We start from the raw sequence: 24,112 nt of genomic DNA, 5'->3' as shown, positions 1-24,112 counted from the left end.
CATTTGCAGCCATTTATTTCAATTCTGAAATATTTATTTCCCCTTTTCAATAATCAAGAAAAGTTAATCAACTGCCACTAGTTTATCAACTTCTTTGTTCATTTTGTTTTATTGATACATGTTAAGGCTACCAATGATATATAATTATGTTTCAACTTGATCCGAGAATGCGAATGGGAATTTTCAGAATTAACAACATTTGTACTAGACAGTCAGATTGAGTTGATATAAGCTATGGGAAGAATGTTATATAACTATATTCAATATGATCATAATTAATTTTTATTCTTTACTTTATAGGATTTTTTTAAATTAAAATTATAAACTTGTGATATTTAGTTTTCCAGATAGAGACAAGACTGCTAGGGCATCAAAAAGCGATCCAGCAGTAACAGTAAAAAAGTCACTGTGATAGTAACGGGAAAAAAAAAATATTGCTCATGCGAAATATGAAGTGACCGAGTCGCGAAAATTGAGTTACAGCCCACAATTCTGACATCGGGAAATGCAACCAGGGCTGCATTCACCAGGCTTAGTCTGACGGGAGTTGGGGCGAAATGGGATTAGTGGCCGAAATTCTATTTCGGGGCACAAATAGGAAATCCCCGATTCCGAGACGAAAGCTGAAGAGCTGGTACTCATTAGCCAGTAACTAAGGCAGTACCCAATGACAAGATTTGATCGATAGCTGACTTATATCATGAACAACAAGGCCTGCCAGAAAAGGAGAGACTTTAGAATGCATTTAGAGTGTTTCATTTTATATAAATATAAGGCATGATACACCAACGTTCACATTTTGATTCTTAAGATACTATATTTATCAAAATATTTGAAAATATAAAAATTGGATGTGGCAAAGTATGTAGGTCGCAGCTGTTGCTGTGTAGCCACGAGAAATACTGCACTAATCATCAATCTTAGGACTCAAAGACAAGCCTTATTAAGTATCTGGACAACACGCTACACACCTGTTAAAAACACCTCATCATTCTGTAGTTAATTATGTGTCAATTATTACACTGACACATAATCTTTCTTTTGTATGTCTAATAGATGGAAGCAAAGTGTTTATAAATAAAAAATACAACCACACACACATAGAAATGTTAAACATATATCTATCTTTTGACAAAGGATGACTTAATGAGCAAATATATTAATTGTTTAATAAGACGTGAGCACCAAAATATCCCGCATAAAAAAAAAAAAAAAAAAAGAAAAAGAACCGGCGCAAAACGTCCTATTGTTCTGGACGAGGTTTTGAGTGAAGAATAACCGTTTGGCTTCATTTCAGTTAGGGTGTCCGAGTGGTTAAGCGCGGCTTCCGAACCTGGGGTCCTGGGTTCGAATCTCGGTGAAGTCTGGAGAATTTGAACTTCAGGATTTTTAGGGCGCCCCTGAGTTTACCCAACTCTAATGGGTACCTGACTTAAGTTGGAAGGTTGGTCGTTGTGGTGACCTCATGATACCCTGCTCTTTAACCATTGGCTATAGAAACAAATGACCTGATCATCATCTACCCTATAGATCGTAAGGTCTGAAATGGGAGCTTTACTCTTTCAAATCCGTCACTCTTGTGATTCTATTACGTCCATGCCCATAGCACTTCCCTATCCATAGAATATTTGTTGTTTTAGAGCCCTCACGCTCACATAAAAAAAAACACTCTAATACACACACACACGCGCGCAAGCGCTCACACGTGCGTGATCTCTTTTAAGAGAATCGACAATCTCGGGCCCTATTGAACGTTTACACTGGGTCTCTTCAGATTGCTGCACCTAAGCTACAATAAGCGGTGCATTGCGAAGCTTTATCTGGGAGGGGCTGCAATTGGGAACGGGGAGGAAGGGGAAGCTGGGTGAAGAGTGTTTCAAGATTCGAGCCAAGATACCCTAAGTGAAGGTGAAGGTTATTTCAAATCGACACATTGCCCCAGTTCAACTCACGCCGCCACCCTCTCGTTCCCCTCCCCCTCCTCTTCTTCTGTCACACGGAAGCTCTAGCAAGTTTTTTTTTTCTTTTTCGGATTTGAAAATTTATTTACTGCATCGGCTAAAAGAGAAAACACAGAGGAAGAAAAAAAAAAGGCGGGAAAGAAGACCAGGGAACATTGGCTTTCATTAGCAGACATTCACGTGATGGCTACGTCACAGTGGGACAGCCTGGTCCGAGTTGTAGTGTCACTTGATCAATTTACAAACCAGGATGCTTTGTTTGTCTCGCACTCTGTCTGTCTGTCTGTCTGTCTGTCTGTGTCCTTGTTTCTTCTTCCTTAAACAGGCCTTTATTTTTCTCTCTTCTTCTCTTATTGTTTTGTTGTCTTCACACTCTCTTATCCCTTGTTTCTCCCGCATCTATTTCTCTTAATGTATGCATTTCTTCTCCATTCTTTTTCTGTTTTCTTATTTCTCTTTCAATTCTATATTTCAACTTTCTCTCTTCACTTTCTCCTTCCTCCTTTTTTTTCTTCTCATTTTCTCTTTCTCTTTTCTCTCTTTTTTTTCAAATTATTTCTATTATCTCTTTCCTCCTTTTTCTTTTCTTCCTTTCCTCTTCTTTTTCTCTTCTATCTACTTTCTTTTCTCTCTTTCTCTTTTGTGCATCACCTATGTCTTTCTTTTTTCTTTTTTCTTTCATTTCTCTCTTCTCTTTCTCTCATACTAACCCTAATTTTTTGTTGAACTTTCAATGTTGGCTAATCATGGAATGGATTTATATAGGCATGGACCTCATTCACCAATCGTAAACAAACAACATTTAGCCACGTGGTTCTCTATCTCTTCTATACAAATTACGTAATACACACAGGCTGTCACGTGACAGTTTTTTTTCCATTGTTTTATCAGTATTATCACGTGGCTAAATGTTTGTTTACGATTGGTGAATGAGGTCCATAAGACATCGAAATATGTTTCATACACTTACTCTATACACCGTTTAGTGAAAACTAGAAAACTAAAGTTTATTCTTAAGTTTGCATATTTACCGTTGTTGATTAGTGCACATTTCCTTTGGTTGATTGATGCACATTTCCAGAGGTTGAGTAGTTGAATTGTTTGTGGTTGAACTGTGAAAATTGTCTGTGGTTAAGTAGTGCACCTTTCCTTTGGTTGATTAATGTACATTTCTTATGGTTGATTAGTTGTAATTATCTTTGGCTGATTAATGCATATTTCTTCTGTTTGAGTTGTACACATTTCTTGTGGTTGATCAGTGCAGTGCACATGAGCTTCATAAATATGATGAAAAAAGAGTGGGGTGGATGACGTCAGATAGAGCTTGTAGACAGCGTGTCAGACAATCGCGCACTGTTTGTGTGTTAAAGTTAGTTGTGTAAAACAATATTGATTCTTGATCCTCAACAACGAAGCTGTCTGATTTATTGGAATGTTTATTGTGGAAGCAAACAGTCTAATCTCATCAATCATTTAGAATTCTCTGTCTCCAACGTTCTGTTCTTCTTTCTCTATTTTTATCTTTTTGTTTTTCTCTCACTCGCTTTCTCTTTCTTTCTCTCTCTTTTTTTTTACTATTAGATACTGGGAGTGCGAGGGTTATGGGCCGCATCGGCTGACACTTTTCATGGTTGGGTGGAGAGGGACTTTTTAAAATGACAAAATGAATGTATCAGGGTTCTTGAGCTAAGGCAATATCACTTTCACTGTAAAGTCTTGGATATTGTTTTGATTTTTTTGTCCGTATTATTTCACATTTTGTTTAGTAACAATAAATAATAATGCAAAGTTTCAACTCGATACGAGAGTTGGAAGTGAGAGAATTAACGTTTAAAAAAATGTTTGTACCAGACAGACAGACAGACAGAGTGAGTTGATATCACCTTCACTTCACTATCCCTTATTCTGCTGGACCGTTGGGGCATCACACAAGATTTGACAACCGTCTTCCTCCATTCCTCTATCTTTTGCCTAGGATAGAACCTCTTTCAATGGCAGGCCCGTCCGTTCTTTTCAAGTAATTTCTCATTACTTTGTCTGCCTCGTCTTCTTTTTCCTGGTACTGTTCCCTGAAGGAAGGACTTTGCAATCCCTAAGACTTTGTCACATGGTCATAGAGTTTCAGTTTCCGTTTCTTTTATAATAGTTAGCAGGTCAAAACTTTGTAAAAACAACGTCGGCGTGTCCGTAATAGCTATGTTGACTGTAAAACCCTTTTTATCTTGTTGTATTTCAAATAAATCGCATGCACTATTTAATGGTCATCATACTACAACGATTTCTTTTTTTTAGATGGGAGCAAAGACTGAAAGTAAAATTAAAGCAATTTGCTTGATTAAAAAAAAGTCATCCCAAGGACAAATGTTGCTCTCATATTTAAAGTGCTCAGCAAACTGATTTACTTCCTAAATTGTTTTAAAATTCATATTTCTACTTGGTTAAAGCTAAGATAAGAAAACATTATTCAAATTTAAAAAGAGACGCACTTTTAGACACAGTAACTACGTCTGTTAGAGCCAAAACACAACTGTGAATTCCTGTTTTAAATTAAAAATGTCCCTCCTCCTTTAAAAAAAAATAATTACCAAAGCTTCAAAGAATTTTTTTTTAAAGTTGGCAGCACTTTGTCTTACTTTAAGAGTTTTCGTGACATGCTAAATTGGCGACACAATCGACCAGTTAATTGACTGTGACGGCGGGTCGGTCTACAACAAAAGTCGGTGATGGATCTCTTGGCACTAATGGTAGAGACTCGGACAACGTCCAAATGAACGGTAGGCAAGAACCTAAGTCTGTTGGGAGATGAAAGTAGTCGTGTGGGCGGGGCCAAGACTTACATCGACCTTGAACCTGGTGACCTTTATGTTTTGTATGTGTTGCAGTAAATTAAAAAGAAAATCTAATTACGTTTTTTACAAAATGTATTTTAAAAAAATATTAGCAGGAGACAAATGTTCAGTATGTTTTAAACTCTGATGCATTTCCTTGCGAAATAACATTTTCAATAGATAGTATTTCAGCCATTCATGATTTGTTTAGAATACCTATCCACCTAGGCTGGACATGAGTACACGCTTATGATTTGTAGATTGGCTTGAATTCAAAACCGTGCTTGACGTCAACTCATGACATTCCTTTGCTTGGTTCTTTGACGTCATCTCATGACATTCTGTTGCTTGTTTCTTTGACGTCATCTCACGACATTCAATTGCTTGTTTCTTTGACGTCATCTCATGACGTTCTGTTGCTTGGTTCTTTGACGTCATCTCATAACATTCCGTTGCTTGGCCCTTGACGTCATCTCATGACATTCCGTTGCTTGGCCCTTGACGTCATCTCATGACATTCCGTTGCTTGGCCCTTGTCGTCATCTCATGACATTTCGTTGCTTGGCCCTTGACGTCATCTCATGACATTCCGTTGCTTGGCCCTTGACGTCATCTCATGACATTCCGTTGCTTGGCCCTTGACGTCATCTCATGACATTCCGTTGCTTGTACCTTGACGTCATCTCATGACATTCCGTTGCTTGGCCCTTGACGTCATCTCATGACATTCTGTTGCTTGTTTCTTTGACGTCATCTCATGACATTCAATTGCTTGTTTCTTTGACGTCATCTCATGACATTCAATTGCTTGTTTCTTTGACGTCATCTCATGACGTTCTGTTGCTAGTTTCTTTGACATCATGTCATAAAATTCCGTTGCTTGGCCCTTGACGTCATCTCATGACATTCCGTTGCTTGGTTCTTTGACGTCATCTCATGACATTCTGTTGCTTGGTTCTTTGACGTCATCTCATAACATTCGTTGCTTGGTTCTTTGACGTCATCTCATAACATTCCGTTGCTTGGACCTTGACGTCATCTCATGACATTCCGTTGCTAGGCCCTTGACGTCATCTCATGACATTCCGTTGCTTGGCCCTTGACGTCATCTCATGACATTCCGTTTTTTGGCCCTTGAAGTCATCTCATGACATTCCGTTGCTTGGCCCTTGACGTCATCTCATGACATTCCGTTGCTTGGCCCTTGACGTCATCTCATGACATTCCGTTGCTTGGCCCTTGACGTCATCTCAAGACATTCCGTTGCTTGGCCCTTGGCGTCATCTCATGACATTCCGTTGCTTGGCCCTTGACGTCATCTCATGACATTCCGTTGATTGTTCCTTGACGTCATCTCATGACATTCCGTTGCATATATAGATTGAAATAAGTCGGAAAAAGAGCTTGCATAAATATTTACAAAAAACTTTTTAGATAATTTCTCCATCTCCACAGACTACATCATATACACATTTGGGATTTGTTTGTTGTAGCCGGTGTAAGGTAAAGCTTTGAGATAATGTTCATCGATCTAAACACAAGTTTTGTTTTCCCAGCTTGAGAAATCGTAATGAGATATTTTGATGAGTTGGATTCAAAATTAAGTCCTGTTCAAAGAGTGAATGTCAGCTGATATTTAATCATATCAACGACCGACGACCGACATCGAAACTAGGCTACAGACAGGAAACGTTAAACCAATGTTTAATAATTGTTTAGTTTCTGATGAATATTTTTTCCCCTCGGTTAATGAGTTTGGAAAATCTTTAGTGTATATTCGTGGCAGCATATCAAGAATTTGTGGACTAGCTATAAGAAAATGATGATTAGTGCATGTCTGGTCTGGTGAAAATCGTTTTCACAATGAAACTCTTTCCTGGACAACCAAACTTCACCAGTTGACACCCAGAGGTCCTGCAGTTCTGTTAGAATCACCAGATGAACACATGAACTATATGAACGATTTCTGAACAATTCTTACATTTCTTGCTATGAGACCAAAAAAAAAAAAAGAAATGAACATATCACACACAATCGTAAAGAGTTAAATAGAAGAATTATCTAGATAAATTCATATCTTCTAAACTTTTAACAAAATAAGGTTATATGAGGCCAATTAAAAAGTAACAATATTAATTTTCACAAATAAAATAAAAAAAAAGTTATTTTTTTACGGGAGATTAGTTTGAGAAGACGTCTTTTGATGTTTCTTTTCCCTAAGCTAACAAACGGTCCATGAACGCCAGTCCTCACCAGAAATAGTGAAATCCTATTTTCTTACTACTACATCTACCAGTTACATTGCAAGATATTTCTTAAATCTTCTTAAAATACATTATCTTACTCATGTACACAAAAATACAACCTTTTCGTTAGGAGATGCGGTGGCTGAGTGGTAAAGGCCCTGGCTTCCGAATCACGGGTCCCGGGCTCAAATCCTGGAGAAGACTGAGATTTTACTTTTGGGATCCTTAGGGCGCCTCTGAGTCCACCAAGCTCCAATGTCTACCTGACATTAGTATGGTAAAAGTAAGGGCGGTTGGTCGTTGCGCTGGCCACATGACACCCTTGTTAACTGTGGGCCACAGAAACAGATGAGACTTACATCCTCTGCCGCATAGATTGCAAGGTCTGAAAGTCGATAGACTCGGAAGAACTTTCCTAAGCATTGACAGTTCCAGTTGTAAAGCTGCTTGGTTTGTGTGTGTGTGTCTTTTTAAAATGGCTCTTCAATTCTACACAAATCAAAAATCTCAAACCAATGAACATCACGCTTCTCCAGATCGATATCTGCCAATGACGTCACGTGATTACATTCTTTAAGGTTCAGATTAAATAAAAATATTACAGACGCCAACGAGCCGTTGTCAGCGGTTAACGGCAATGGCGGCATGGAACAAAAAAATAGAACAAGGAGGAGGGAGGGTAGAGGATAGAAAAACACTTTTTATTTGGAAGACAGGGTGACATTTAAAATATGTCTCGGGATGACAGTTAGAATCCTTACTTAGTGGAAATTAATCCTATGTTCACGGCAATAATTTACAGTGTGCGATGGGCTGAAATGTATAATGTGTACTTAGCGTACATTAATAATCAGAACATGGCATAAATTTGTATTTGAGGGGGGGATTTCATAATATGTATCAGACTGAAATGTATTATGTGTACTTAGCGTACATTTATAATAAGAACTTTGCATAAATTTATATTTAAGGGGGGGGATTTTATAATATGTATCATGCAGAAATGTGTACTTGGCGGACATTTATAACATGTGCATAACCAAAAATTATTAAATGTGTACATGAAATAAGACGCAATAACATATGTCGAGAGGCTAAGTATGCTTAAACTTGGCTAGTCCTTGCTACCTATGAAGGAGGTTCGAGGTTCGACACCCGACTCGAGCTGAGTTGTGTTTACTGAGCGCCTAAAGGCTGCACGGAAAATCTTCTCCCAGGTACCCCATCTCTCCCACTGGTCCACAAATGAGATTTGATCATAGCGCTTTGAGCATGCTATAAGCAAGAAAGTAGTGCTATATAAAGCTATATAAAAGCCATAACAAACACTAGAGCTAAAATGACAAACTAATCTAAAAAAGTTTTAAACAGGTAGGTCTTAATATTCTTCTTGAAAGTAATGTTGCATGTTGTCTGTCTGAGATCAATTGGGAGTGAGTTCCAAACATTTGGTCCGTACACTGAGAAAGCCCGCAGACCGTAGCTTTTGAAGGAGAAAGGTGGCACCACTAAAAGCGTTGAGTCCATTGAGCGCATGGCTCTTTGAGGGACATATGGAGTAATCAAATCTCTAAGATACAAGGGCATTTCTTTGTTGTAGATACACTGATGACAAAGTGTGGTCACCTTGTAGTCGATTCTCGCTTTCACAGGAAGCCAAAGGAGCGTGTGCAGGAGCGTAGTAGCAGAATCTCGTCTTGTTTTTCTAAGGACTATGCGTGCGGCGTTGTTCTGAATACGTTGCAGCTTGGCTATTTTGTCATCGGGTATACCTCAAAATGGTAACTGTTCAAGCTGTAAGCTAGGGTATCTAAATTTTTTAAACTAAGCTCTTTCTGTCTGTCTGTTTTGTCTGGTAAAATGTTTGAACACGTTATTTCACCCTCACCCATTCTCGGATCAAGGTTGAAACTTTACATAATTATTTATTTGCGAAGGCAGTACATGATTCTAATTAAAAATTAACCCATTAGTCAATTAATTATTGGTAATTAATTATTTGTTTAAAACCAACTACGGTTAGGGTTATTTCCCTTTTTTTAAAAAGTATTTTTATATTTTGTTAGTTTTTTTATTTGAACAATGTCGTAAATGTCTCATTATCCTGTAGACCTCAATACAAGAAGATATGAAATAGATACGCCTGCCATTTTGTTCAGATGTTTTATTTTTTTTTATTATTTTTTTTTCATTGAACAAGAAAATGGACAGTAAAAGTGATTACTAACCTACATTAAAAAAATTTTTTTCAAAAAAACAAAAAAAAATTCTGTAAACAAATGGATTTTTTTACTTAGAGATATTATACCTCAACAAGGCTTTAACCAGACTTCAACAATATATTAAGAAAAGTTTAGCTTATTTTGAGATCGAGTGTTAAACGCTTTAGTTTATAACTACGGTAGTTTCACGTTTAAATCTCGCAGAAGTTTGAAAGTTTGGTATTTCTTTAGGACTCGTTGGAATCCATCCAGCTCTCTGACATTTTTAGAGACAGAAAATACAATTCTGGAGACCATCGGTGTTGTTGACGGCCGTTGACTTGTATCACCAAGCTGATGGTAGACAACTAAACCGCGGTAGGCGTAGTATAGAACTTGAAAAAACTTAAATAACTTCTCTGTGAGCAAAACTAAATAGAACATTCGTTACAATATAGACAAATTTCACTTGGGATGAAATAAAATAAATGTATGTTTTAAACGAATCTCACAATGAAAACACGTCTTTACACTCTTGCATCTTGGAGTCGTCTCTCGTTCTTAATATACATTATGACAGAGTCACTTGTCTTGCATCATTTTACAAAACTAACAATCAATGCTCCCTTTCTTCATCATCTAACAAATAATGCTCCCTTTCTTCATAATCATCTTGGAAACACACATACACATAGGCCTACACGGGGCCTATGAAAGCGAGGGGGCCCACTGCGGATGCATAGGTTGCAGTGGCCTAAGGCATGCTCTGAAGAGGGGTCCACCAAATATTTATAGCCCCTAGTCTCACCACTATACCAACAGTATTCAGAGTTGCCAAAGCATACCCCCAACCCGTTCCCTACCCTTAGCTGACACTCAGCGTCTTCTAGAATTTATTTGAAAAAAAAAGGAAAAGAAAAACTAAGAATAAAAGTGCATTACTTATTTCCAAACAACAGACGTGAGGATAAGACAGCAGTGACCTTGACCTCTGGGTAAACCTGAGCGTACAAGCGTTTGCTTACAGAACGGCGCTAAGAACTTTACAGAACTATTTGCTCTATTGTATAAATAAATAACGCTGAATAGTAAAAATCAAAAGAGAAATAAATCCAAGTGTTTTTAAGAACGTGTCAGTTGTGTACCCGTTAGTGACGCTACATGTGTTTCTTCACTAAGTTGCACTCCTAGATGTGCATGTCTTTTAGTTGAGTGGTGCAACGCGGTGCCAGTGCTTTAATGAACGTCGTGACGAAAATGGGAAGTGATGGCAACCACCATTAAGTCAAGCTGCCGTCGCTTTGTGTGTATCTGTAGTTGTGTTGGGAGTTCTTTCAATATTATGTTCAACTGAGATATCATGATCAAAGAGAACAAAGCAAAAAATCTGTCCCTCTGGTTCACAAGAAATGTATCTAAAAAAATAAAAAATAAAAAGATGTCTTATCTAGTTATGTCAAGCAGACACAATAATTGAGATTAAGACAGGAAACAAATAGATTCTCACTGTAAGGTGTCACGTAAAAAGATTAATTCACAGATGGGGTGAGTTCGTTTTTTAGTTCTAGGTGCTGAGAAGTCAAGGGGGAGGTGGGGGAAACAAGGCAAAACTTTGCTTAAATGTAGCAGGGTTGTTAAAGCTTGGGTATTTTCCCTAGCTAAAAAATAATACATTTCCAACTTGTGACTTATATGAGGCATCTTATCAAACTCTTTGGGATTTTTTAGATTCTCTTCTCTCTTTCTCTCATTCTCTCTCTCTCTCTCTCTCTCTCTCTCTCTCTATGCATGTATGTATGTATGTATGTATGTATGTATGTATGTATGTATGTATGTATGTATCTATCTATCTATCTATCTATTTATCTATCTATCTATCTATCTATCTATCTATCTATCTATCTATCTATCTATCTATCTATCTATCTATCTATCTATCTATCTATCTATCTATCTATCTATCTATCTATCTCAAGCACTAAGCAGTTGTAGACCAGACAAAATTTTAGTTTAGACAAGACGTAATCCACACAAGTTGTGGTTCAGACAAGTTATAGCTCAGACAAGTTGTAGTTTAGACAAGTTATAGTTCAGACAAGTTGTAGTTCAGACAAGTTATAGTTCAGGCAAATTGTAGTTCAGACAAGTTATAGTTCAGACAAGTTGTAGTTCAGACAAGTTGTAGTTCAGACAAGTTGTAGTTTAGACAAGTTGTAGTTCAGACAAGTTGTAGTTCAGACAAGTTAACGTTCAGACAAGTTGTAGTTCAGACAAGTTGTAGTTTAGACAAGTTGTAGTTCAGACTAGTTGTAGTTCAGACAAGTTGTAGTTCAGACATGTTGTAGTTCAGACATGTTGTAGTTCAGACAAGACGTAGTTCAGACAAGACGTAGTTCAGACAAGACGTAGTTCAGACTAGTTGTAGTTCAGACATGTTGCAATTCAGACATGTTGTAGTTCAGACATGTTGTAGTTCAGACAAGACGTAGTTCAGACAAGACGTAGTTCAGACAAGACGTAGTTCAGACAAGTTTTAGTTCAGACATGTTGTAGTTCAGAGAAGACGTTGTTCAGACATGTTGTAGTTCAGAGAAGACGTTGTTCAGACATGTTGTAGTTCAGAGAAGACGTTGTTCAGACATGTTGTAGTTCAGAGAAGACGTAGTTCAGACATGTTGTAGTTAAGAAAAGTTGTAGTTTAGACAAGACGTAGTTCAGACAAGTTGTAGCTAAGACAAGTTGTAGTTAAGACAAGTTGTAGTTAAGACAAGTTGTAGTTCAGACAAGACGTAGTTCAGACAAGTTGTAGTTAAGACAAGACGTAGTTCAGACAAGTTGTAGTTAAGACAAGTTGTAGTTAAGACAAGACGTAGTTCAGACAAGTTGTAGTTAAGACAAGTTGTAGTTAAGACAAGTTGTAGTTAAGACAAGTTGTAGTTCAGACAAGTTGTAGTTAAGACAAGTTGTAGTTAAGACAAGACGTAGTTCAGACAAGTTGTAGTTAAGACAAGACGTAGTTCAGACAAGTTGTAGTTAAGACAAGTTGTAGTTCAGACACGACGTAGTTCAGACAAGACGTAGTTCAGACAAGTTGTAGTTTAGACAACTTAATGTTCATAAAATTTTGTGGTGCTAAATCGCGCAACCGTTTTCTCGTTTCCTCTCCAAGATCTATTCTCGTGTTAATCTGTTCATCAAATTCAAAGCTTTCCTCCCATCCCTTCTCTTTCAACTCCCACACACACCCACACACGCACACACTCCCACACATGTCCTAAACAAACAAGGCCCATGGAACTTGGGATTGAGCAGAACAAAATAGTGTGGACACTCAAATATTGACCGGCAAAGAATGAACACTTTTTCTTTTAGCTGTCTGGATCGAAACCCATTTTTACTTGAAGATGCATCAAGTTTATTATAAATTGTGTGAGATGTTTAGACATTCACGCCAATTTTTAGAGGTATTGGTTCAGAGTAATATCCATGAAGATATTAATATTTGGCTAATTATTACGCGTGTGTCAATTAATCAGTGTTGTTTTTCTATTTAGAATACCGAGAATGTTCTACGATCGATCAACAGTTTGTCTGAAGAAGCTCCTTTTAGTTACATTTCTAAACCTAACATCTTTTGTTTTTTGTTTTTTTCTAATTAGCATACACCTATAATGATTAATTTACTAAAATTTCTTTGGCTATTTGTGTTAAGTCAAATATTTGGTCATAGATTATGATTGTCCAAACAAATATTGTTAGAGGGCAGATTATAAAGTCGTCACAGACAGGGGCGGACTAGCCAGGCCTGGCGCCATGTAATCTGGTCCACAGAATCCTATATGTTACATATTATTCATACCTGTCTTCAAAGGCAAGTTTAAAGTCTGTAAAAGATCTTTTATAAACAAGAACATATTCTAAAATCGTTTCTTTCTTTCATTCAAAGTGGACCATTGGGCGGCAGACCAACTGCCCATTGGGTGCCGGCCCACCAAGCGTTTGTCCGAATGATCATAGGGCTAGTCCACCCCTGATCACAGGGCCAAGGTTTCTTGACCGCAAAAAGTGTTCATCTGACGTCACCAAAACCTATCCTATTTACTGACTTAACCAAAACATTTGTATCAGACTTTACCAAAAAAGTAGTTATTATGCAAATTTTCTTCTGACTTTTGAAATGAATATTATTTTTATTATTATTATCATTATTATTATTATTATCATAATTATCATTATTATTATTATTATTACAGTAATATTTTTCGTTCATTTTGAGTATGTGGGTGTGTTTTCGTGGTTTTAAAACTAGACATTACTTATTGGGAAAATAATGATCAAAATCAAGAAAAGCTCAATACGATATGAGATCAGTTCAGTCTAGACCCAGTTGACATAAACAGCGCTAATTTCCTGGCCACCTTTCCCCAGCCACTCTTTGCACCCACTCTCCTCCACTTAGTCACGCAAGTTTAAGGATACATCATCTAGGAATGCCAGGTAAGAACAAAAAAATAAGGTGAAATTTCTATTTTTGTGCACATTTAAGCACATTGGAATTAAATGTTCTAAGCTCCGTTTGTAACATAAAATATTATTATGTAGGAAGCATTGGACTATCACTCTAGGACTTACAAACCTATTTAAAAACAAAGGGCAACTATCAATAGGTCATAAAGTAGAGTAAGTACGAAGATCAATCACTACGATTCAAATATTGATATTGTAAAAAATATAGCTTTGAGACACTTATTATTCCATTAGACAGACACATAATATTCACTTGACTTATATCAAGACTCTTTCACTCAAATGTTAACCACAATTTGGTATGTGGAGCGAGACCTGGAGAACAACAAAAAACTGCCAATAAAAGAGTGCCAACTTTTATTAACAGCTGTCTTGGTAGGATTCTTCACATTCGTTGGCCAGAAGCCATAAGCAACAAAGATCTGTTGCAAAGAACCAACCAAACTCCTGTAGAGGAAGAAATCAGAAAGAGAAGACGGGGCTGGATTGGGTACACTTTGTACAAATCGGCAGCTAGCATCACAAGGCATTGAAGTTGAACCCAGTAGGCAAGAGAAAGAGAGGGCGTCCGAGAAACCGCCGCAGACACGAGCTAGAGGCAGACACGTGAAAGTTTGGTTACAACTGGAACAAGATGGAAAGGATTGCCCAGGACAGGGAACTATGGAGATGTATAGCTGACGGTCCATACTCCAGTAGGGGTGACAGGCTTTAAGTAAGCAAGTATCAAGCAAGTATCAAGACATTAAATAAGTTATATGGAGATGTATTGATGACAGTCCATACTCCAGTAGGCGTGACAGGCTTTAAGTAAGCAAGTATCAAGCAAGTATCAAGACATTAAATAAGTTATATGGAGATGTATTGATGACAGTCCATACTCCAGTAGGCGTGACAGGCTTTAAGTAAGCAAGTATCAAGCAAGTATCAAGACATTAAATAAGTTATATGTGAAGGAAAAGAAATATTGACAACCAGGTAGACAGATTAAGGAGGATGAGGAATTGTTAGTGTTGAAGAGTCACGCATGGAGGAGAAAGGCGTGGTTTACAATTTTAAGCCCAAAGTAAGGAGTTTGAACTCTGAGCAACCGATATAGTTTTAAAACGTTCAGACGTGATCTCTCAGAAAAATTTATAGAACACTACATGAGGAAACCGGAAGGAGGACTCGCACTTACCAAGAAATATACCAGCTATATGAGGAAACCGGAAGGAGGACTCGCACTTACCAAGAAATATACCAGCTATATGAGGAAACCGGAAGGAGGACTCGCACTTACCAAGAAATATACCAGCTATATGAGAACACTACATGAGGAAACCGGAAGGAGGACTCGCACTTACCAAGAAATATACCAGCTATATGAGAACACTACATGAGGAAACCGGAAGGAGGACTCACTACTTACCAAGAAATATACCAGCTCTATGAAAACACTACATGAGTAAACCGGAAGGAGGACTCACTACTTACCAAGAAATCTACCAGCTCTATGAAAACACTACATGAGTAAACCGGAAGGAGGACTCACTACTTACCAAGAAATCTACCAGCTCTATGAAGATTCCCTCTATAGTGACGGAAATAATAAGGAACAGCTTAAGTTGGTGGCAGGTCACTTCGAAAGAATGTCAGAGAACAGCTTACGTTGGGTAGGTCACTTCGAAAGAATGTCAGAGAACAGCTTACGTTGGGTAGGTCACTTCGAAAGAATGTCAGAGAACAGCTTACGTTGGGTAGGTCACTTCGAAAGAATGTCAGAGAACAGCTTACGTTGGGTAGGTCACTTCGAAAGAATGTCAGAGAACAGCTTACGTTGGGTAGGTCACCTCGAAAGAATGCCAGAGAACAGCTTACGTTGGGTAGGTCACCTCGAAAGAATGTCAGAGAACAGCTTACGTTGGGTAGGTCACTTCGAAAGAATGTCAGAGAACAGCTTACGTTGGGTAGGTCACTTCGAAAGAATGCCAGAGAACAGCTTACGTTGGGTAGGTCACCTCGAAAGAATGTCAGAGAACAGCTTACGTTGGGTAGGTCACCTCGAAAGAATGCCAGAGAACAGCTTACGTTGGGTAGGTCACCTCGAAAGAATGTGAGAGAACAGCTTACGTTGGGTAGGTCACTTCGAAAGAATGCCAGAGAACAGCTTACGTTGGGTAGGTCACCTCGAAAGAATGTCAGAGAACAGCTTACGTTGGGTAGGTCACCTCGAAAGAATGCCAGAGAACAGCTTACGTTGGGTAGGTCACCTCGAAAGAATATCAGAGAACAGCTTACGTTGGGTAGGTCACCTCGAAAGAATGCCAGAGAACAGCTTACGTTGGGTAGGTCACCTCGAAAGAATGCCAGAGAACAGCTTACGTTGGGTAGGTCACCTCGAAAGAATGTCAGAGAACAGCTTACGTTGGGCAGGTCACCTCGAAAAGAATGCCAGAGAACAGCTTACGTTGGGTAGGTCACCTCGAAAGAATGTCAGAGAACAGCTTACGTTGGGCAGGTCACCTCGAAAAGAATGCCAGAGAACACAGGAGCAAAGATTGTTTACCGCAAAAACAAAAAGGCAGATGCCCCAAAGGCAGACCACGAGTACTGTGGCTTGATGATGTAGAGGCAGATCTACAACAGCTTCGAGTCCGGGCATAAAAACGTCAAGCACAGGATAAATCAGAATGTAGAGATGTACTATAGCAGGATAGGGTCCTCCATGGGCTGTAGTGCCACTGGGATGGATGGATGGGAAAACGACATGATCAGAAGTGACATGGTAAATCTGCAGGAACGACTTCCTAGAGTAGAACAATCTCAGCTCACCATTAGAGCCCTGAACATCAGACATTATACAAATAAAACTAACAATTTCCTTGACATAAAGAAGCTTTTTTTTATCTATTATTCTCTTCATGGATAAAGGCTGGAAGTTGCTTAAAAATCTATATATTCATATACAAATCATATCTGTACCAAATCAAATCCAATTTAATCCGATCCATATCCAATTCCACCTGATCATATTCGCATCTGATCGATTCCTAGTCATTCTGATCCAGTCAGATCCGATTTCATTTGGATATCCGATCCATATAGTTCCGATCCGACCCGATCCGATTCAATACGAACATTAAGCACGAATGGATTTTTTGTTTCTAAAAGACATTACTTGTTTTATTTAATTGTCAAATACTGTATTCTGAAACAAGTTTATAGTTGTTTATAATCATTTAATAATTAAATATACAATAACTAGACGTCTTAGATCGTAAAATGTTTTGATCCATTTGAAAAAAAAACATTCTAGTGTCGGCTTAAATACTGGAATAGCCCCATGCGTATTTATTATCATAAAATATTTAACTTGCGCATTCCTTTGAGTATTGCATTTCTATTTAGTGGCAGAATAGTAAAGTTTATTAACTATAAGGAAGTGTTCAAGATAATTTTAATATAATAAGACTCTATTGATTAAACACTACATTATACAAACTCTTTTAAAGCTTTTTTAAAAATATATTTTTACAGCTATGTGTATGAAAATTATGATTTTTTTTTTACTTATTTCTGACACATCTTGGTTCAACCTTACGGGCCATTTAGCCTGTGTCCTAAAATAATATCACTTGATTGTAAAAAATTACAGCATTCTTAGACAGAGCTAGTGATTCAAATTTTGTCACCGATTCATGGTATTAGAACTTTGTCTTTTGAGTGCACCAATCAAGAACTGCTGTTTTTCTGTTGATTTCTTAAGAAACTACACCGACATTGAACTCCAGAAAGATTTATGTAGTTGGAACCAATGGACAGTCTTAATTACCAAGAATAATGAACACTTGCTAAAAAAAAATGTCATCTTGCTTTTTTGGAGGACCAGAATATTCTCTATCTTCGTCTCCCTGGCAATGTAATACTTTGTAAACACTTAATAGGAAAAAAATTGGATCAGAAAAATGTACTATTTCGAGTTCTCCAGTTTTAAATAGACATGTACTTTATTGATAGACAATCCCAGAGATTAGGGATTTTGTCTGAGAAAATCTTAAGGTCTAGAATGACAACTGTTCAGAAGTTTGTGAACATTTTCAATGGACGCTGTACGTCTGGAACATTCAGTCTGTGAGAACACAGAAACTGCTTTGTCATTTGTTAAGTGGATAAAGGCTGAGTGGTAAACTGCACGGCTTCTGAACCAAGTGGTTCCGGGTTCGAATCCTGGTGATGACTGAAATTTTTAATTTCGGTATTTTTAGTGCGCCTAAGTCACTAGCGGATCCAGAACTTTTTATTGGAGTGAGGCGATTTTTTTCCTAACCCTAACCCTAACGCCCTGCAAACCCTAATCCTGCGTAAAAATGCACACACACAGCATATATGTATATAGGATAAAAGCAAAAAGTGGTCTATATTACAATTAGAGCGGTTTTTCTCAGTCTTCTGCAAATAGAAAGAGAGAGACAAACACACAAAACAAGGTGACGTTGGTGACCCTTTTCTTGACAGCTAGGGGGTCAGGGGGAGTGCTATAAACTTCTCTAGCGGACAGTGAAAAAACATGGGCCTCAGCTCTGAAAGAAAAGCGCGCCATACGAAAAATGGCCAGTTCCTCTACCGCCAAAGCGAAAGACACCTGCGATATATGTGAGCGGGAGTGTCTCCGAAATAGGGCTCCACAGCCATATGAAAAAGTGTTCTTTGAGATGAACCATAGTCGCTCTACGAGATGAACCATAGTCGCTCTACGAGATGAACCATAGTCGCTCTACGAGATGAACCATAGTCGCTCTACGAGATGAACCATAGTCGCTCTACGAGATGAACCATAGTCGCTCTACGAGATGAACCATAGTCACTCTACGAGATGAACCATAGTCGCTCTACGAGATGAACCATAGTCATTCTAAGAGATGAACCATAGTCATTCTACGAGATGAACCATAGTCGTTCTACGTGATGAACCATAGTCATTCTACGTGATGAACCATAGTCATTCTACGAGATGAACCATAGTCATTCTACGTGATGAACCATAGTCGTTCTACGAGATGAACCATAGTCATTCTACGAGATAAACCATAGTCGCTCTACGAGATGAACCATAGTCATTCTACGAGATGAACCATAGTCGTTCTACGAGATGAACCATAGTCGTTCTACGTGATGAACCATAGTCATTCTATGAGATGAACCATAGTCATTCTACGTGATGAACCATAGTCATTCTACGAGATGAACCATAGTCGTTCTACGAGATGAACCATAGTCATTCTACGAGATGAGCCATAGTCGCTCTACGAGATGAACCATAGTCATTCTAAGAGATGAACCATAGTCATTCTACGAGATGAACCATAGTCATTCTACGAGATGAACCATAGTCATTCTAAGAGATGAACCATAGTCATTCTACGAGATGAACCATAGTCGTTCTACGAGATTAACCATAGTCATTCTACGAGATGAACCATAGTCGCTCTACGAGATGAACCATAGTCATTCTACAAGATGAACCATAGTCATTCTACGAGATGAACCATAGTCGTTCTACGTGATGAACCATAGTCATTCTACGTGATGAACCATAGTCATTCTACGAGATGAACCATAGTCATTCTACGTGATGAACCATAGTCGTTCTACGAGATGAACCATAGTCATTCTACGTGATGAACCATAGTCGTTCTACGACTGAAGTAGGCCAATCAGTACAAGAGATATAAACAGAGAGAAAGTTGATGATTAATACAAGAGATATAAACATTACGTCATACTAATCAAACTTAGATGCTTTGATGACGTTTTAAGATCAAATGGACATTCACAAACTATGATAAATGACGTAATATCAGTCATGCGAATGCAAATACTACGTACTATAAAAAGTTATTTACCTGTATTGGTTTACTAACGTTTTATCTTAGTCAGATTCTAGTCATTTTTTTCATAAATTAAACTTGTAATTAAAAAAACAATTTGGTAGTGAAGTGGCCCAGGTATAGAACAGCGAACACTGTACAGTCACAATGCAAACAAATAAGTCGTAAATACAAATTTAAAACAATGGCTTACTATATACATGTATATATAAGATAGGATTAAATGGTAGAAGAGGCAGATCGATGCGTGTTTTATATCGGTTATCACCATTTTCTGACCGTTCAGGCTAAGAAAGTCTGGCAGCATGACAAAATTGCCACTTAATTATAATTTAATTATTATTATTATTTTATTTTATTTTTTTGCCTGGAGTATGGATGGTGAATCATTTTTTTTTTGATGGAGGTCCACGTCACATTCAAACACTGTTATTATCATGTCCTTCAGCGCAAAAAGAAACTAGGTCACAATGTGTAGCTCAAAAAGGGGGCGCACACTTGAAAGTGTAAGGGCATCAAGGGCGCTAGACAGATCGAACTATGACCATTCACTTTGACACGAAACAGCGCCCATTAAAGCTTTCCCACGTTCGGTCTCTAACTAACCATCAGCCTGGTCCTGAGGATTGGACTCTTTCTATGTTAACTTCAACTTCCGGTCAGTTCGTGCTTAGTCTGGACAACTTTTTAAAAACATGTCGTATTAAACACCGAGTGGCTCTAAGTTTCTGACACTGGGTGGTCACTTTTAGCAGGACACAATCAAGACAAGTGGTGTGTGTAAAAACAAAAAGCAAAATATTAAAAATCCTTTAAAAAAAAAAAAGGTTATCTAAAGGGGAAGAACTCCGTCCTTAAATCTTTATCTACCAATGATGTACAAGTTTTTTTCCCTTATTCGATATCAAACAAAATAATTAATTACCAATAATTAATTGACTAATTGAGTATTTCGTTTATTGATTCATGTTTTGTTAGGTATAGTAAACAATTGTTTAAATTATCAACTTGAACCGAGAATGCGTGAGGGAAAAATAGCGTTAACAATTATTTAAAGAACGAAACCCAACAAATTTACCCATATCTGTGAATACTGAATACTGAACAAAATAATTAATTACCAGTAATTAATTATATTATTGGTTACTTTTATAAATTATTGATTCATGTCTTGTCTATGTTTCTGCTTGATCCGAGAATATGTGTGGGAGAAATAACGTATACACACTTTTCACCGGACAGACAGACAGACAGAGTGAGTTGATATAAGCTTTGTAAATACAGCTAGCCACTAGATCAAGAGCTGAACAGTTCAGAAATTGTGGCGGCAGTACGAACATGAAAAGATTAATTGATACTTTAGCATTTTTTATCACCATTTCCTCCATAACGAACATTCTGTATGGTAGAGCAGAATATCTGAAACAATTAATTTGAATATCTGAAACAATTAATTTGAATATCTGAAACAATTAATTTGAATATCTGAAAAATTAATTTGAATATCTGAAACAATTAAAATATTTTGAAAATCCTTTTTTTTTAAAGTAACAAATATAGTCTACGTGGAAAAAACCTCAGCACACACAACTAAATCACTTCATAATGAAGACGTTCTTTTCCTTATTCGCTATCAAACAAAATGAAGAATTCACAATTGACTAATTGGTTAATCTTTAATTTGATATATTTTTTATTAGTTGCAATAAATAATGGTTTAAAGCTTTAAGTTCATCCGAGAATGGGTGTGGGAAAAATAACACGTACAATTATTTAAAGGGACAAAACCCTACATATTTAGCCAAATCTGTGAATAGTGAAGGATTAAATGCCCTGGAGTTGGTATCAAACAAAGAATCTAATTACCAGAATTAAATTAATTGATTGTTTAATTTTTTAAAAATTTATGTCATGTCTACGCCAATGAATAATAGTGTCAAGTTTCAACTTGATCCAATAATTGGTATGGAAGAAATAACGTGTACAACCTTTTTACCAGACAGACATACAGACAGACAGAATGAGTTGATATAAGCTTTGTAAAAAAAAAGTACGCTATTTCTTTTAGCTAGACTGCAAGAGAGCTTACAGCTCAGCAGTAAAAAAGCTGGTTACAAGAAGAAGAATCGCCATTTCTTATATTTTAGCACGCAAATTAATTAAAAATAAACACTAAATGGACAGCATTAACTATCGATAAAACTCCGTGTGTTTACTGTCTATGTTCCTTGCAAGCAGAAATACCCAATGTTGTCATATATTAAAATTATATGTTACCAAATTTTATTTAGAAAGTATTTTTAATGATTGGCGTATAAGTACACATTATATAGATCTGACAATGCAGAATATTTCTATATTCAACAACGCGACGCGATTAAGTTATTATTATATATATATATATATATATATTTAATTGGATGTTTTTCTATTATTTCCCAAAGTTTTGACTGCTAGAGATCAGGCCTAATCCAAGTTGCTTTCTTAATTTTTCTAAAGCATGAGGATATTATGTGATAAATATTTGACTTCAACTGAAAACAATTGCAATCTTACAACAACACAACTGTTATACAACTTTTATTTTTTTACCTAGGACCTCCAGGATCGTTGCGGACAGTTTTAATATAGCCTATACAATATTTGTGCAAAGTTTTGTGAAGATTGGTTAAACATTGTTAATTACTACAAAGGGCATACAGGTTGGTCTTAAGTTGTACCTATCTACTAGCCCTAAAACAGATGCATAAACATGCACGAACTGTGGCAAACTCTGCCGCTCCTGAATTGGCTTGATCAGTCACTCCAGATTTTTTCCCGTCTCAAGAAGAAACCAAAGCCAGTGACTCATCTGGGCACATCCATCGTCTTCCGAGACAGAAGGAGCAATAAAATAATATACTAGGAGTACAGAAACCATTACAAATGTTTTAGTAATTTAGATGCGCTACATCATGGACATACGGTGCCGAGACCGCACTACAAGCTGCAATGTCCTTACGAACTCCGGTATGGGCAGCATAGAGGGACTTCTTATGGCCCGACAGTTACGCTGGGCAGGGCACGTATCCCGTATGGGGGACGAACGTATGCCAAAGGCAGTCTTTTTTTGGTGAGCTAAGGGGTGGTCGACGTAACAGAGGTGCCCCACGGAAACTATTTAAAGACCAGCTTGGGCGCTAACTTGCCATAGCTGACATAGAAGAGAGCACCTGGTTGCATGCGGCCTCAGAACGAGACAGCTGGAGGTCACTCACAAAGGCCGCGGGATACACATTTGAGACCAAAAGAAAATTCGCTGCCCAGGACAGACGCAGACAGCGAAAAGAAAAATTTTAATCGATCACCTGCGGACAATGGTTACTATTGCCCTGTAATGGCAAAATATGTAGGTCACAGGTGGGGCTGCGTATCCACGGGAAATACCATATGATGAGGTAATTATTAGACTCGTTGGCAAATCTTATTATTATTTTTCATCCTTACTCGTTATTCTTTGTATCAGTAAAGGCGCTCAACGCCGATGTTCCTATAATTATAGTGTTTCAAACGAACGTCCGTCAATCATTGATTATATAATTGTATTGCTGTGATTACTCTCTCTATTGTTTCCCGATCCTTCAGTTACGTTGTACCTTAATTAAAAGTTTTATAACTGCTGTTGACTATTATAATTATTTTGGTTTGTCTCCCTTGATAAGTTGATATTGCTTGGGTTATGGGGTTTAGTGTTGTTGTGCTTTTGTTTTCTCCTTGTTTGGTTGTATAAAAAATAATCAGTTTTAATATTCAAACCAGATCAAAACAAATACGGCTTTGTCTTTTTAAATTAATGTCTTCATTAGATATTATGCATGGCGCCAAGGTTCAAATCGATCTCGATACTTTGATTCAGGCTCAGTATCTGAATTAAAAACAAGCTCTCGGCCAGGCTAGTACGTCATGTGATCTTGTGATAATTGACCGTGTACAGTCACGTGAGATACAATTCAGCTAATATAATAGCAGCGTTGCTATGTGGCTATGTCAAAGTGTTACAGATGTATAGATAAGTGATTTCGACGAATCCTAAAGTGTGCTGCCACGTAGTCCACTTTTCACAGAGGCGCTAGTAATTCGTTTCATTAAACTGGTGTATAATGGAGGCCCAATTAAAAACCGACAAAGAGATTACATAACGGAATATCTGAGCTCAGTACAGAGTTTCTTCAATCACACGGAATATCTGAGCTCAGTACAGAGTTTCTTCAATCACACGGAATATCTGAGCTCAGTACAGAGTTTCTTCAATCACACGGAATATCTGAGCTCAGTACAGAGTTTCTTCAATCACACGGAATATCTGAGCTCAGTACAGAGTTTCTTCAATCACACGGAATATCTGAGCTCAGTACAGAGTTTCTTCAATTATGTCTAACATAGCCTTGCATGTGGATATGATGCCGGATGATTTGAGAAGAACTTATTCAAATCAAAAGA

The 24,112-nt window shown here is 37.6% G+C and overlaps 1 protein-coding gene across 1 annotated transcript in view; it reads right to left on the bottom strand.

The window, feature by feature from the left end:
• LOC106056338 (uncharacterized) overlaps positions 1–24,112 on the bottom strand; it is a 169,605-nt gene that overhangs the window by 77,162 nt on the left and 68,331 nt on the right. The gene's annotated exons all lie outside the window — the stretch shown is intronic.

Source organism: Biomphalaria glabrata, chromosome 9 (genome assembly GCF_947242115.1).
Source record: "Biomphalaria glabrata chromosome 9, xgBioGlab47.1, whole genome shotgun sequence".
Taxonomy (NCBI): domain Eukaryota; kingdom Metazoa; phylum Mollusca; class Gastropoda; family Planorbidae; genus Biomphalaria; species Biomphalaria glabrata.
The sequence above is the reverse complement of the archived record's forward strand: the minus strand, read 5'-3'. Positions and strand labels throughout refer to the sequence as shown.